Below are 15,615 nucleotides of genomic sequence, written 5' to 3' on the forward strand. Positions count from 1 at the left end.
CCAGGAGACTGCGGTTAGAAGATGTTTTCCCATTTTCCTGCTGTAAGCCAGTGTGTAATAGGCATCCTTTGGTTTGTTAGGTCAAAGAAAGGTGACTCTCCTCAGAGTGAGGACATTCTGGAATCCTCATGGTCCATGAAGGTTGTTTGTCTATGTCTTACCTCCCTCTGCTCCTCTTGATTCCAAACCTCCAGGGACAGGGTTTCCAGTCTGATACACCCTCCTGTAAAGCTAACCACAGAGTATCTTCACAGTCACCAGGCCGATCTTGTCCTTGGTCAAACCTCTCTCCAAGGGCAGGGCTGATGGAGATGTGTCAGCCCATCAACACCTGCATGGCATGTAGCAGTCTCTCACCTGGATTTTAAGAAGCAGAGCTCTGGAGGATGGAAGTCTGAAATCAGGCTGCCAACATGGTTGGGTTCTCTTCCTAGTTTGCAGAGAGCCATGTCTAGCTGTATTCGCATAAGGCATAGGACTACTTCATAGCCCTAAAAGTGAGGACTAAAGGGGAATATAGAGGTGAAATTACATGATTAACTGATAGTTCTATAGTCATAGAAGTCATGCTGATGCATTGCTTACTGAGAATACAAAACATTTCTTAACTGATTTGAAAAACACTCGAAAATTATGAACACAGTGAGAGACAAGGTATATATTTGTAGTTCCCAAAATGACACATAAGAGAAGCCAGCTTAGAAATGTTGTATAAGGGGAAGGCTCATAGTCTAGCCACTCTGTTACTCCCAGTTGGGTTGTCTTTGGGTCAGTCCTTCAGCTGACTTTTCTCACAGAAAATGTTTAATAAAATCATTTGGGAAGCATTTCATGAAAGTGTCATGTGGATTATAACTCTCCCTGAGCCTGTATCAGCAGGATAGATGCATTTGGAAACAGCTGAAATATTGACTGCCAGCTTTTCTCTGTATCCATACTGAGTGTATTTGTGCTTATGAAATTCTTGATAGGAAGCTTTAAGATAAATTGAATAAACTGGCAAAGAAATCCTGTGAACCTGAGTAGAATGAGTCAGTTGTACTGCTTTAAGTTGCATTTGCTTGAAAATATCTAGGCAAGGCAGAGGAACATAGATATAGTGACCTTCACTTACTAACGTGATGTTCTTGACCCATGGTTGGTAGACTTATGGACAGGTAGAGCAAAAAGGAAAGGTTGAGTACTAAATGTGGCCTGAGTTTTTAGGTTTCAGCATGTAATCCTACCTACTTCAGAGCCTGGGCTGTCGATCAAATTTTCTAGGTCTAAATCTTGTATGACCTTGAACTAGTACCTAACTCTCCAAACTTTGTCAGTGTAATAAGGATGATAATAGAATTACCTCATAGGGTTGTGGGAGGTTGAAATGATCTAATCACATGTAATACAACACAGGGCCTGCTTCATAGTGAATACTCTTAAATATTAGATATTGTTGTTGCTGTTATTATGTTATTATTCTAGATCCGTAATCCCTAATTTAAATTTCTGATATCCAGGAAGCTCTGAAAATCAAAATATTTTTCATAAATTTGGCACAAAGTCATTTGGTAGCAAAGTTTGACGTGAGATGATATGAGGTTATTTGTAGATTTTTTATTCCCATTTGATGTGTATGTCCATTTGTTTAGCTGTAGAAATATGAAAGTTTTTGATTATAGGATGCTGCCCCAGACCTCACTGGGAGTGTTCAGTAATATGTACCATATCAGCTTTCTAAAATTTGAAAAATTCCGAATTTTGAAGTCCGTTTATCTTCAAGAGTTTTAGATAAGGAATGGTTGACCTGTGTCTTCATTATTATTACCATCACTGAAGGTCACAAAGTTAATTATCTTTCCTCTGTAGACAGCAGGGAAAAATTAGAAATAGGAAATAGATCCAGTAGACCTATATCCAATAGAATAACCTGTTGGAAAATGGTGCCACCAATAAGTGAGAGGTGAATAGCCAACACTGCATTTAATTACAGTCCTTGCCTAACATTGGTATATTCTGACTCAAATGTCTAAAAAAGGATTAAAGATAAAACAGAGTTAAAACATTAAAAAAGAGAACTTAAAATGGCTGCTCACAATTTATTGCATCCTTTGAAAAATGGGTATTATTTTACAAATATATAGTCAAATTAATATTTTTTCCTATTCAGCTCATGATGGAACATATTGAGGGGCAGAGCTGAATGGAAAATCAGTAGTATGGGCTAGCAATACAAGAAGTACTTCAAAAATTGTCCCTGATTGGAAATCACTGCCTACTTAAGTAAAATAGTCCAGTCAAAAGAAACTCAAAGGTATACACCCACTGCTACGCTAAAAGAAGACCCAGTGACCTCTTTTGCCCGTTTTGAAGTTTTGGATAAATTTTGATAATCTTGGACTCTATAAAACAATTCTCCTTACCCTTCAGGAGACATATGACAACATCAGAGGCATTTTTCGTTGCTATGACTTGGGGGAGCTGTGCTGCTGGCTAGGAACCCTCTAAGCCTCCTACAGTGTTCAGGGCAGCCCCCCACAACAGCATGCCAATAGTGCCAGCCAATCTGAGAGACCCTGATCTAGGGGGAGAGGTTAACTTAAACATTTTCGTCCAACAGGGATGAAAATAATTTCTTACCAGTGGAAAATACTCCACATTAACAGGTTAGTGCCCTGTCGGACAATAGCTTTGTGTTTAACAGTGCAGTCTTATCTTTACCATTCTTTCTTACATTGCCTATCTCTGCAAATATATTTGGAACTGATTTCTTGCTGGTTTTTTCCATTACTTAAAATCTTTTGACAGGTGTTCATTTTATACTTATATGTTAGTTATGCTTTAACCTTTTGAAGATTATATTTTAATAATTGATTGGGGTACTAGCTAAAAGAATGGATAATTTTGGGAAACTTCATGTTTGAAGTTAATGCATTCCTTGGCTTTCATGGAAAGGGTGAAATGTCAGACATTGCCACAGTCAGTGTAGCTTGAATAGCTTGATCTTCACCAGTCATTTCTGGGGTCTCAGAGATACCATTGCTAATGAGATTCTGCAGTTTTTTGACACTGATAGAGCTTATCTTCCTACTCAGGTAACCACCCTACACTTTATGCTGTAAAGATTTTTTTTTTTCATAATGCTTTTCTTCCTAACTCTAAACTGAAGTTCAGCTAAAATTGGATCTATTTCCTATACTCTGCTCTCCCTTCATCTCGGTGTACTGAGAAAAAAGTTTTTTGCAAAAGTGTGAGATTCCTTACGCTGTAAAAGGACCCAGTTGTCCCATGTATGGGCAGTTTTGAAGTTGTCTGAGGCCTTTATCAGGGTCTCCAGGGGAAGAGTGTCAACACACAATAGGCCTTAATTAGGGCCCAGTCTGCTGAGCTGAGAGCTTCTGCCACCTGGAAAATGCAGCTATTTTACATGACAAATTAACAAAAGGAAACCACAAAAATACATTCAGATATATGAAGTAGTGGAAATAGCTTGATGGTTGTACCAAAATTTTTCAAATGCTTACTACAGCCTTTGTTAGGTGTTTGACATTCGGTAAACTGCGGATGGTCTGTGAATCTCTGTTTCCTGCCTGTAACACTTCTCTAACAGAGCTGCTGTGATAATAAATTGTAAGGTCAAATGTGAATTACATATCATAAAACTTGATATTTTTAGTATTTGTTAAACATAGATAATTATATTTTTGTTAACTACATCTTTGATATTCATGAAGAATAATAGACTTTCTCAAATGTTGCAAACATGGTTACACTACAGAATATAATGTTTGTCATGTAACATTACAATGACTATTCTAAAGAGCCATATTAAATGTAAACATTGAATGTAAGAGTGGACAGTTCACTCTTTCACTAAGAATCATATTTCCAAGTCCAGTGATTAAAATTCGTGCCTCAGAAAAATTGTTATGCAAAATGAGATGGACTTCCTAGATTTTTAGCAAATAGTTGAAAGTATGAAAGTCATATATGTAAATTACAAGTGACTATTGCATAGCCTCCTTCATGGTGGAGGAACATTCTTGTGAAAGTCTTATGAGAGAGAGAAGGAAAAGGAGTAGAAGTGAGCCTTTGGAGTATTCAGTCAGGTATGAATATTGTGTGCTAAAAGGTAGATGGGGAAAAAATGCAGGTATGGTATATAGAATAAAGTCATCTCACCCCTCAGAAAAAGTCCATGTCCTAATCCTTGAAATTGGTGAATGTTACCTTACATGGAATGTAACCATAGAAGTAGAAGTCAGAGTTGATGAGAAGAGTTCAACCTGCTTTTGATAGCTTTGAAGACTGAGGGAGAGAGCCTTGAACCAAGGAATACAGGCAGTTTCTAGAAGTTGGAAAAGAGAAAAGAAACAGTTCTTCCTGAGAGCTTCCAGAATGAACACAGCTCTGCTGACACCTTGATTTTAGCCCATTGAGATCCATTTTGGATTTGCTGACCTCCAGAATTATAAGATAATAATTTTGTGTTAGGCCAGCAAGTTTGTGGTAATTTGTTATAGCAGCAATAGGAAGCTGATACAACAGGGAATCTTGGTGTTCATGAAATACATAAGGAGAACATAGAAGAGGTGTATCTCCTTTTTTTAATCCCTGGGAGTTGAAAGAGGAAGGGAAACCTGTTATGCATAAATTACAGGGAGGTCATCAAAGGAAGTGAGATCCCAAAGCACCCATATGAGCAGAGATAAAAGACACATAGGTGCACATCTCATTCATTAATCGGAGAGGGGTATATTTTGTTTCAGATGTTGGAATGGGGAAAGGAATTGCAGTGACTGATTGATCTATTCATTCATTCATCCACTTGACATCTATTTAAAGTGACTTACTATGTTTCAAGCGCCGGTATTGAACATAGTGGACACTCTGTTTCCTTCAGGAGCCTACAGTCTTCTGAAGAAAAAGGCATTTAGCAAATAAAACACAGTTAGATATATATGACACACTTCAATAATGGTGTAAAGGAAAAGAATAAATTGTTATAGAAAGGCCTACTTACTGAGAATCTAATTTAGACTGGGAGAGTCAGGAAAAGCCCCTTTGAGAAAGTGAGATTTGTGCTACAACATAGAGGATAGCCAAGCTAAGGACTCTGCAAGTGTCTTACAGAGGTGGAAATAGAATATGCAAAGACCTTATCCTGGAAAATAATTGGGACTATGGAGAATATATTGAGCAGGAAGAAAATGTCTCTACAAATGAGCTGACTGGGTAGGCAGAGGCAAGATTACACAGGAATTTGGGGCTTTTATTCTAAAACTTGTGTATTCTAATTCTTGATTACTCTGATTTCCCACATTTAAACTTCAGCTTTAAATGTAAGGATAATGAAATGGCAGAGATGGAAGGTCTTGAGCTCTCATCTAGCTTAACTGCTTTCATTTCAAGTTGAAGAAAGTGAGGTACAGGAAGGTTACCTAGGTAGGTTAAAGTTGCACAAGACAGCTCTGGGTCAAGAACCAAGTTCCCCAGACTCAAACACTGCCCTTCTTCACACATGGCACTGCCAACCGCTGAGACTCCAGCAGCTGCAGAAGGGACTGCTTCCTGAAGGGATAGTCTAACAAAGGGCTCATGGATTTTTCTGTTACAAACATCCTGGACCTGCCTCTTTGGGATGCCCAAATGACCAGGCCTCTGGGACACAGAGCAGCTCTCTTCTCTAGGAGAAAAGAGCCCCTCCATTCTAAACTTTCCAACCTCCTCAAGGTCTTCTCAAGGTGGAAATTTTACTGCCAAGAAAAATACTAAGAATGACCAAGAGGCTATCTAATTCTCTCTAGTTGATGAATAAAAATACTTTCATTTCAGAATAAGCTAATTTCTTATTTTTGTGGCAATGTATATTTGTTAAGCATTTGTAGTTCACTTGGAATTTGTTGCCACTTTGTAAACTGAGAAGTTTTTCTGTGAGTTGAGTGGCTTTTTTTTCCAGCTGAACATAGATGTAAGTAATCCTACAAATATATGTTAAGGGAGTTGTTATTGTGTAAGTTAGTTTCATTATGTTGTTACCTTGTATTATAGAATTCTCTGATGTTCTTTGTCTAAATGATAAAATGCCGGCTCTCAGAGCTGAAAGAGATTGAGGGGGGAGAGAAAACTTTTCTGCTAAATATATGTTCTGAGTGACACGAAGTTTTGTTGCCTCAAAAGGAGAGCCTAAGCTAACAAAGACCAAAAAAGCATCCAACCTCACCCCAGCCCACTCCCCACATCACTGTAGTCTAGGCCTGAAAAGCCTTTACATAGATGCAGACACCTAATTTGTCTGCTATCTTTTAGAGCAGCATTTCTCAAAGTGTGGTTTCAAGACCACTTACCTCAAAGTCAGCCCCACCTCGTCAGAGTCTCTGTGTATGAGAACCTGCATACCAAAGATTGAAGACCAATGCTCTAGACCTACTCACTTTCATGCATTATGAAAACAGCTGCTATACTGCAGTTTCCTTGGGTTTCTACATTAGGATACGAAGGCCTAGCTAAATTTTTCATAACTTTCCTATATAGACCCATACCATTGAGCATTTTAAGTTAGTCTCTCAAAAGAAGACTTTGGAGACAATGGATACATAAGGATGCAGTCACATTAGTTGTAGGTCTGCCAAGTATACAACCCTTGTCTCCAAAGCAGGACATGTTCACAGTCCAGGTTTCCTTCTTCAAAATCCTGTGGTTCTTGATGGATGTGAAGATTGTGACTCTTGGAGGATATCAGTGTTATTTATTGGATGAAACAAAGAACTGAGCCAGGATGAAGTATGTCTTCAAAACTAGCAAGATACCTACTTAGGTTATACTAGCTTATAATATATAGTCTAGCCACCCTTCTCCAAGGACATTAGAAGAAGGGGATATATTCCTTACTGTCCCATCCATCCAAGGTTTTGTGTAAGAAGAGAAGGCTGTCTTTTTATTGGCTTAGTTACTCTGAAGACCTGCTCATTAGAAGCAGGGTCTAATTCTTATAGGCTCAATTGCTTAATTTAATTTAACAAGTCTGAGTCTATTAGTGCTAATACACTGAAATATTTTGTGGTCTTTAGTACAGAATAAGATAAAATCATTACTTTTTTTTACTCTAATCACAATCCATGCTATTAATAAGCAAGCTGGGACTTGATCTCCTTTACTTAATTCCCAAGGAAAAGGAATCATAACCAGAAACTAGGAAATTTCCTCTACAATTACATGTACTAAATGGTCACATTTGAACTACTTTACAATCATAATTTACTTAATATTGTCTGCAGATAATAAAATCAAAATACTTTGAGTAAACACTTCATTGTTGTCATCAGAAAGGTTAGTATCTTACCCAAAGTCACACAGCTATGAAGAAGTGGAGTCAGGATTTGAACCTAAGTGGTTCAGTTTTGGAGTCTTACCCCTAAACACTGCTAGTTTCCTCCAAACAGGGCAAATGAGCACATGTAGGATAAAGGAAGCTAACTATGAAGGGATTCCCTTTATTGATAACTCTGACTTCAAACAAAATTCTAACATGACCTCTAGGATTCCTCCCCCACCACCTCCCCAGTGACAATCCCCTCCATTTGAGTGTGGTTGAGGCCAGTAAATCTGATGGTATAGCCCTTCTGTGTTTAGATTAGTAATCAGCTGCCTTTGAGTTAATCAAAAGGGAGCTTATCCAGGGTGGGCCTGACCTAATGATGTGAGCTCTTTAAAAGAATGTGAAGTGTCAAAAAACTTGTTCTAGCCAACCAGAAGACACAGTGTACATGACCTTATAGCTCCCAGGGAAAGAACAGCCACATGGCTTGGAAAGGGACCCTGGGCCACCAGGTAAGGATCAGCTAGCTGACACCTTGATTGTAGACTTGTGATACCCTAAGCAGTGGACCCAGTTAACCCGCTCTCAATTGTGGTAATTTGTTTATGTGTAATAGAAAATCAATACAGACGGTTGCTGTCTTATTTCTTTGATATATCATTCTGGCTCTGACCCCTCTGTCCGCTCCCAATGTCCTTATCTGCAATCACTCATGACCCAAATCATACAGTGAGGATCCCTTTAGATCCTGTATCTGTATCTATAGCAAATCTGTGTCAACGAATCATTTCCCATTTTCTATATATTCTGACTCTTTTGTAGCATCTGGTTACTACTGCTCAACAAATATCTTGCTAAATAATTACGTTTTCTATGTCCTTTGGTCTTTCTGCACACCCTACTGGCTGTGTGAACAGGGAACTTTCTCAAATTAGTTGTTGATCAACACTAAGCTTTGTGATCACAGGCCTCATCCATGTTGTTTCCCACTGAATCTTTAGCATACAGCAAACACTGTGCCTAGCACATAGTAGATGCTTAAAAAGTATGTGTCAAATATGTGAATGTAAGTGATATTATACAGAGAAAAACATGTAGTGGCTAAGCTAATTTTTTATTTTTTTCAAGCAGCAGATGTATCGAGCAGCTAAATCATGGTTATTCCATTGCTTTTATGAGTCCCTCTGTCCTCACAGTGTCAGATATAGCTGTTTCTACACTAGTGCTTACACAGTGTTGCTGAAAGGCACAGGAACAGAAATTATCTAGGCAAGAACAGACTCATTTATGTGCAATCTTGACTAGAGCTTCAAAACTAGCTGACTTAGCATGTGGGTTTTGTTTTCAGACATTTGTTTCCCTTTGCCTCGTCTAAGCACAAATCAGATGAAATGAGTGTTGTGCTCTGAATCTGTGCAAAATCAGGTGAAGTAAGCTAGCTGTTTTGCACTGAGCAGCACAGCTCTTATCGTGCCTATGTCAGCAATCCAGGCCACACTGGGCTTCCAGGGAATCTCCGAGGTCAGCAGAACACACTTCACATGGCAGGATTTACTGTTGATGCTCGGCCCTGGCTGGGGTTACAGTATCCTCCACACAGCATGCTACATAGTTAATGCACACAGTATTTCACCTCCACCCTCTCATCTCCTAATCCTGGTACAATGTACAGCATGCAATCTACAGTTAATGTATAAAAAGGAAAACATCACAAGCATGCATTGGGGGAACAAAAAAGGGAATTAACAATTCCAGGACACTGACTATTTTTCAAGCATTGTGCCAGGTACTTCATGAACATTAGTTCATATGATGCTCACATTAACCCACTTGAAAAAGAACATGTTATCCCCATCATACAGATAATGTGTGGGAGTCCTATAAAGGACCAAACAACAAATTCTACAAGCAGCAGGGATATGGACCTAGGCCAATGCTTGTATTATGATTTCTAGTCTTTCAAAATACCTCCAGGAGACAGGGCCTGTGTCTGAGTCAGGTGGCTGAGATGCTGTCTGAGGCTCTGGGTCTTGGTCAGGCCCAATGAAGTAGTTTATTTTCTGAAGTTCTCTGAAGAAGAGCCCTTTCTAAGTTCTTGGGATCCACCAGGTACACCTTTCCCAGAGACGTGTTACTGCTTGTGAATAATGAGTGATCAATGTCTGCCTCATTCTTAGCCTACCTAAATTCTACACATTCTTTAACACTGAACTTAAATGCCCCTTTTGTATAAGGACATTTTCTTCCTTCCTTGATGCATCTAGAGAATATTAATTACTTCACTTTTGTTTGTCACTTCTTTCCTTTTTTTGTTTGTTTACTGTTTGTCATTCAAATAAACCAACTATTTTAACGTATATTTTTCTAAACATGGGGAATATAGGGAAAAGTAGAAGAAACCCTCAATCGATGGAACAGAGAGACATGCCAAGAAATAATTGTACATTATGTTAAAAGTGTTACATACAAGTAGTTGTAGATTATACTGAAAATAATGTCATACAGTTACTAATTGTCTCTGAGGGTGAAATGAGGGACAGTGAGGATATTTTAATTAAGTCTTGGTGGTTAAATAGGCTCTTCACTAGGCAGATAAAGAGGGAGGAAAGCATCCTGGAAAGAAATCAGAGCGTATGCAAATACTTAGAGTTGTATGGAAGAGTATGTTTTGGAGACTGCAAATAATACCATACAACTGGAGTACAATGCATGCTGGGACTTGTAGGCAGGGTAAACATGGAAAAATATTCCAGAGGCAGATCTTCAAGGGATTTGTAACCCAGTTAAAATGATTGGACTTTTTTTTTTTTTTTCCTGAAGATGACACACAGATTTGACTTGCTCTCAAGAATGATTGATAATGTTTATATTTTAGAAAGATCATGTTGGAAGCAGGAGAGGGAGAACGTGAAGATGACTTTAAGCATTCTAATTTAGGAAGCCAAAATAGGAAACACTTATGGAGGAAGGTGTATTGTGGGGAAGATAATGTCATTTTATTTTAAAATACTTTAAAATTCCATTTATATAATGTACAAAAACAAGCACAAATAATCTATGGTCGTAAAGCTCAGAATTTTAGTTACCCTTGGGAAGAGCATGGTTGGTGACTGGGGCAGAGCACAGTGAAGTTCTCTGGGGTTCTGGTGATATATTTCTTGTTTTGGGTGGTGGCTTGGCTCACTTGATGAAAATTCATTGAGCCGTATGCTTGGAATTTGTATACTTGTCTATATAATATATTTACTTAAAAATAATTTAAAAATAAGCTCAATGAATAATTTTAAGAGCAATGGAAATAAGGTTGAAGAGAGAATCAGTTAAATGGAGGACAAATTTGAAGAAATTATGTTGAATGCAGGATATGTTCCCCCTTGCACTTCATAGTAATCTTTCTCAGTTCTTCTGCCTTCCCCCTTTCACTGGATTCTTCTAGTTTCTTAATTTTTGCTACTTTCTAGGATTCTATCAATGGCTTCGTCCTTATCTTAATCATAAATATTCTTTAGTATCTACTCAAAAAAGCAATGTTTTTCAAAGAAGTGCATTTATCTGTATGAAGGTGGTAAAAATACAAATTAAACGGTATCTGTTAGTATCAGACATGTTTGAAACATTTAAAATGCCTTTTAAAAACATGTCCTTATAATTTTTTTGCTTTATGGTTTAAAAGACATGATTTCTCCCAAAGATATCCCAAATGAATTGATTCTGTGTAGAATTTCTGATAGGAAAGTAGAGAGTCATACAGATTTTGGCTTATCAAGGTGGAGAAAATTAAGTCTTTTAGAAATCGGTTAATGCAAAGTTTGATTAAATAATTTAGAAGAAAGGGTGCAGTTACACTATGCAAGTTAATTTTTAAGAGCAATTTTCTAATTCTAGGAACTTAAGTTTCTTTTTACTTGGCTTTTCTAACTTATTCAGTACTACCCAAAACAAGTGTGATTAAAATTTTCATTACATTTTACATTTTGAGATGATTGTAGATTCACATGTAGTTGCAAGAAATAATTCAGAGTCATCCCACATATCCTTTACCAAGTTTGACCCAACAGTTACATCTCGCAAAAACTACGCTATCACAACCAGGATATTGACACTGATACAGTCAAGATGTAGAATGTTTCCAATCCCAAAAATATTCCTCATCTGGCCATTTTCTTAAGCCACACCCACCTCCCTCTCCCCACCTCACCCAGCTCCCAACCTCTGGGAACCGCTAATATGTTCTCCATTTCTAAAATTTTGTTATTTCAAGAATGTTATATAAATGGAGTCATACCTTTTGGGATTGCCATTTTTCACTCAGCATAATTAATTTCCTGGAAATTTGCCCAAGTTGCTGCATATGTCAACAGTTCACACTTTTTTATTGCTAAGTATTATTCACCTCTTAAAGGTCATCTGGGTCATTTTCAGTTTGTGGCTATTATGAGTAAAGCTGCTATGAACATCCATCTATAAGTTTTTGTGTGAATGTAATTTTTCATTTTTCTGGGATAAATGTCCAAGAGTGTAATCAGGGTCATATGGTAGTTGCATGTTTTAAAAAAAATTGTCAAACCATTTCCCAGAGTGGATGCACCATTTTACGTTCCCACCAGCAATGTGTGAGTGACCCAGTTTCTCCACATTCTCACCAGCATTTATTTTTTCCTCAAGCCTTTCTGATAAGTGTGTAGTGATAACTCTTTGCGTTTTTAATGTGCACATACCTAATGGCTAATGATGTTGAACACATTTTTAATGTAGATTGCCATCAAATACATTTTGAAACTTTGAAAGCAAGGTGCTTATGGACCTTTTGGGCTGGGATGTAGACAAGGCAATTATAAATAGCTTTCCCAATATCAGGAGAATAGAGTTGGCTATCGATACAAATTTGGATGCAGTGGACCAGCAGGGAGTTAGTGGTTGGATGGGACAAGATAATTTGAAAAGAAAGTCAGCGTAGGCATAAAGTTGGATAAGAAAAAGAGAGAGATCTCTGATAAAACCAACATTTAAGGGCATGGAGACTCAAAACCTCAGGAAGCATAGCAGAGCTGGGGTGAGCTGTCATGGAAACAGTAAAAAGGTAATGCTTTTTAAAGCTTCAAAATTCTAAAACTTCAAAACTTATGCAAATTTAGTTGCTATAAGGAATAGAAAAGTAGTTTGTGAGGAAGAGTGTCTAATGCTGGGATCACAAACAAGTAAAAAAAAATTCCAGGTGAGATAAGCTTGAGAAATACAGAAACCACAACAGTCCAGGTCCAAAGCCAGTGGAAGGAATTGCCCAGATAAAGATGATGTGCCTTCCTCTTTAAGTCAGTCTGGATACATTTCCTGAACAGATTTTTTTTTTTTAATTTCATTTTGGAGGTTTCACACTTGGAAATAGTTCATTAGGTGAAGCATCTTATAAAACTTGGGTTCGTGCAAGGCAAGACTTAAGGAAATTCTAGGGGATGAGCCAATATATATACTATTCTTCACTCTGCTAAGTAAGAGTGACCAAAGGGATCCACTGGGATAGAATAATAACAATGCTCCGTTTACAGTTTACCTAAGAGGGTGCTGTGGACTCCATTAACCCATTCCCGACAATAAACACTGACCAAGGAGCCCCAGCTGCCATGAGAAGCAGTCCATTTTCAGTCAATCAAGAATAACCACTGCTTCTCCTTCCTATTCACTTTGTTCCTCCCTCAGAGAAAAAAAAATCTAGCATTATTGATTAGTTTCTTGCTGATACAGGGAGAGATAGACAAATGTAAAAATGTGGAAAATGTTTAGGGCTAATTTATGAGCCTCAGGGAATGGTCTGTGATAACAAAGGTGAAGTTAGAAAAAGAAAGATAACAATGAAAGGTCTACCTATATGTGGATTTGAACTCTTGAATAATGCCAGCAACTGCCTCTGAACTTGTTATGTTAGAGAAACAAATCACTATTTGCTTGAAACACTATTAGTCTGGCATTCTGTTACTTGCAAGGAATCTTTGAAAGGATTCCCAATTTATTCAGACACTCTGGACCAATGACAGAGAAAACCACTAACTCATTTTTCTCTCTGCATTCCATGCCTGGTATCCCAAATCTTGACTTAGCTTTTAGAATAAAACACCACGGGGTGTCAGTGAGGGCATCACAGCTGACCTCATGCATGGGGGGACAAGAAAAGTCCTCATGTATCCTGAGTGAGGAAGTTTGGGAAAAATCCTTTGCCTCCAAACATCTCCCATACCCAGGTGCTACAAGTCTGAATTCATTTTCGTTTGTATCAATATTTTTTCCATTTGTTACTTTTGAAAATTTCAGTGATTTTAGGACAAAATATATCAAACACATGCACATAAATGTTAGTGGATTATAGGACAATATTTCCTCTTGTAATGAGAGAACCTCATAGTTTAAAAACTCTAGGAATTTGGTAATGTGGGAAGACAGGGCAAAAAGACAAAAAATAGCCAGCAAGGGCAAGTGAGGACCTGTACATTAAATTCAATTTGTTGTGCTCTGTCTTATGAACAAATTCAGCCTTGTTTGGTTCTTCTTACCAGCCCTGACTAGCTGGAACCTCTGGAACCTGAAAGTGGCAAAAATGACCATCTGGTTAGGCTCTCATCATAAGGTGACAATTTTAAAACACATTTCAATAACTCTGTTTCTCTTCCTACCTACTAACCAGTCCAGCTTTACCTGCCACGCTGCCAGGGCTTCTATGCAGGGGCTACTCTCTACCCTACTCTTGATACAGGCTCTGACATGAGGTGCAGCCTGTACATTCCATCAGGGATGGGCCCAGGATTTAGAGAGGTACAAATCAATAAATCAGCATGCGTATCTTGCTGGTTATCAGTTTGGGACAGAACTCAAGTTAATTTTTGTAGCCCTCTTAATCGCCCAACTAATATAATGCCTTTGACCAAGACGGGTAAATACAATGTCTTTGACCAAGACATGTAACACATGCATAATGAGCTCCTTTCCCTGTATTTTGAAAGGAATTATATTTAGATATGAAAGGTGGATAAAGGTCAAAGATGAAGAGAATTTTTGATGTGGAGATTATTTCTTTGTCATAGTAGAACACTTGCCTCGTGCAGCTTCAGAGTTTATCCCAATATAGGAATGATTAAGATTACTATTAATCTGCTACTTATCTGTCTCAACATAAAATTCTTATTTTAACTAAAAATATGGCTGTTTCAGCTCCTTATGTTTCCAGTTGTTGGGTAATGGACATATTCCCAAGCAGATAACAAGCTTCTAAGAAATTACCCTAATCGACAAATACCTTTACTCCAAACTGCTCACAGTGAGTGGTAAAGTGAATTAGAATCAATTTCTCAATCCTTAAGCCATAATAGAAGCAGATAACAATCATGAAGCACTGAGATTTTCTGCAGTTAATTTGGAAGAAACTGTTACACCTGGAGAAAGCCTAATGGTGCTTAGTTGGTAGAAACAAACACATATGCTGTAAATGTAGGGTATTTGAGGGAAGGCTGTTTTGAATGTCTCTAAACATCCTTTATCAGATCAAAGAGAGGTGAGACCCTGCACCAGATTTGGGCAAAGCAAGGTTTCTTAGAACCTTTTTTTCATCTACTTTATATTTTACTCTTATGCACCCCACGTTGTTAAAAAAGAAAATGAAATTAGCTCACGAAGGGCTTAATTATATCCTCTTCAATGGGCATCGATACTATTGGCAGCCCTCACAGGGATATTCTCTGGACAAATCAAGTTATTGTCTGAGGCATGAAGTGTCAGATTGTGATAGAGCCAGAGTTACGCTATGATTCATGGCTACTCTATTACTGAGGGGAAGCGGGATTTCTGTTTCATAATGACTTTGAATTTCTGGTGAGACAAGTGAATCTTTCTGTTCAACCTCAGGAGTTCATCTTCAGTATCTTAGAACAAAATTGTTTTACAGACTCAAACATGTGAAGACACAGAGAGGTATTAAATAATGATGCAGGAGGACTTGTCCTCCTGCAGCAAATCCTTTGGAATTCTAAAAAGGGGCTAAAGTGAGCTGAGCAATCCAAATAACAAGCGATAAAGGTTGAATCTATCCATTATAGAATTTAATGTTTTAATGGAAATGTTTTTAGCATTCTGTTTTTCATGTAATTGTTACTAGCCCACAGTTGTACTACTTTGGTCATATGAGTAGCATTCATTTATTAGAGAAAATTCATAGCTTAACAAGTTTGCACAAACCTCTGGTTATATAAATGCCCATGTTTTACCAGTATGATTTTTAAGGCTATTTAGTTACTTCATATAAAATAATTTTATAAAAGAAAATAATTGTTATA

This window comes from Balaenoptera acutorostrata, chromosome 3, assembly GCF_949987535.1.
Source record: "Balaenoptera acutorostrata chromosome 3, mBalAcu1.1, whole genome shotgun sequence".
Lineage (NCBI taxonomy): Eukaryota > Metazoa > Chordata > Mammalia > Artiodactyla > Balaenopteridae > Balaenoptera > Balaenoptera acutorostrata.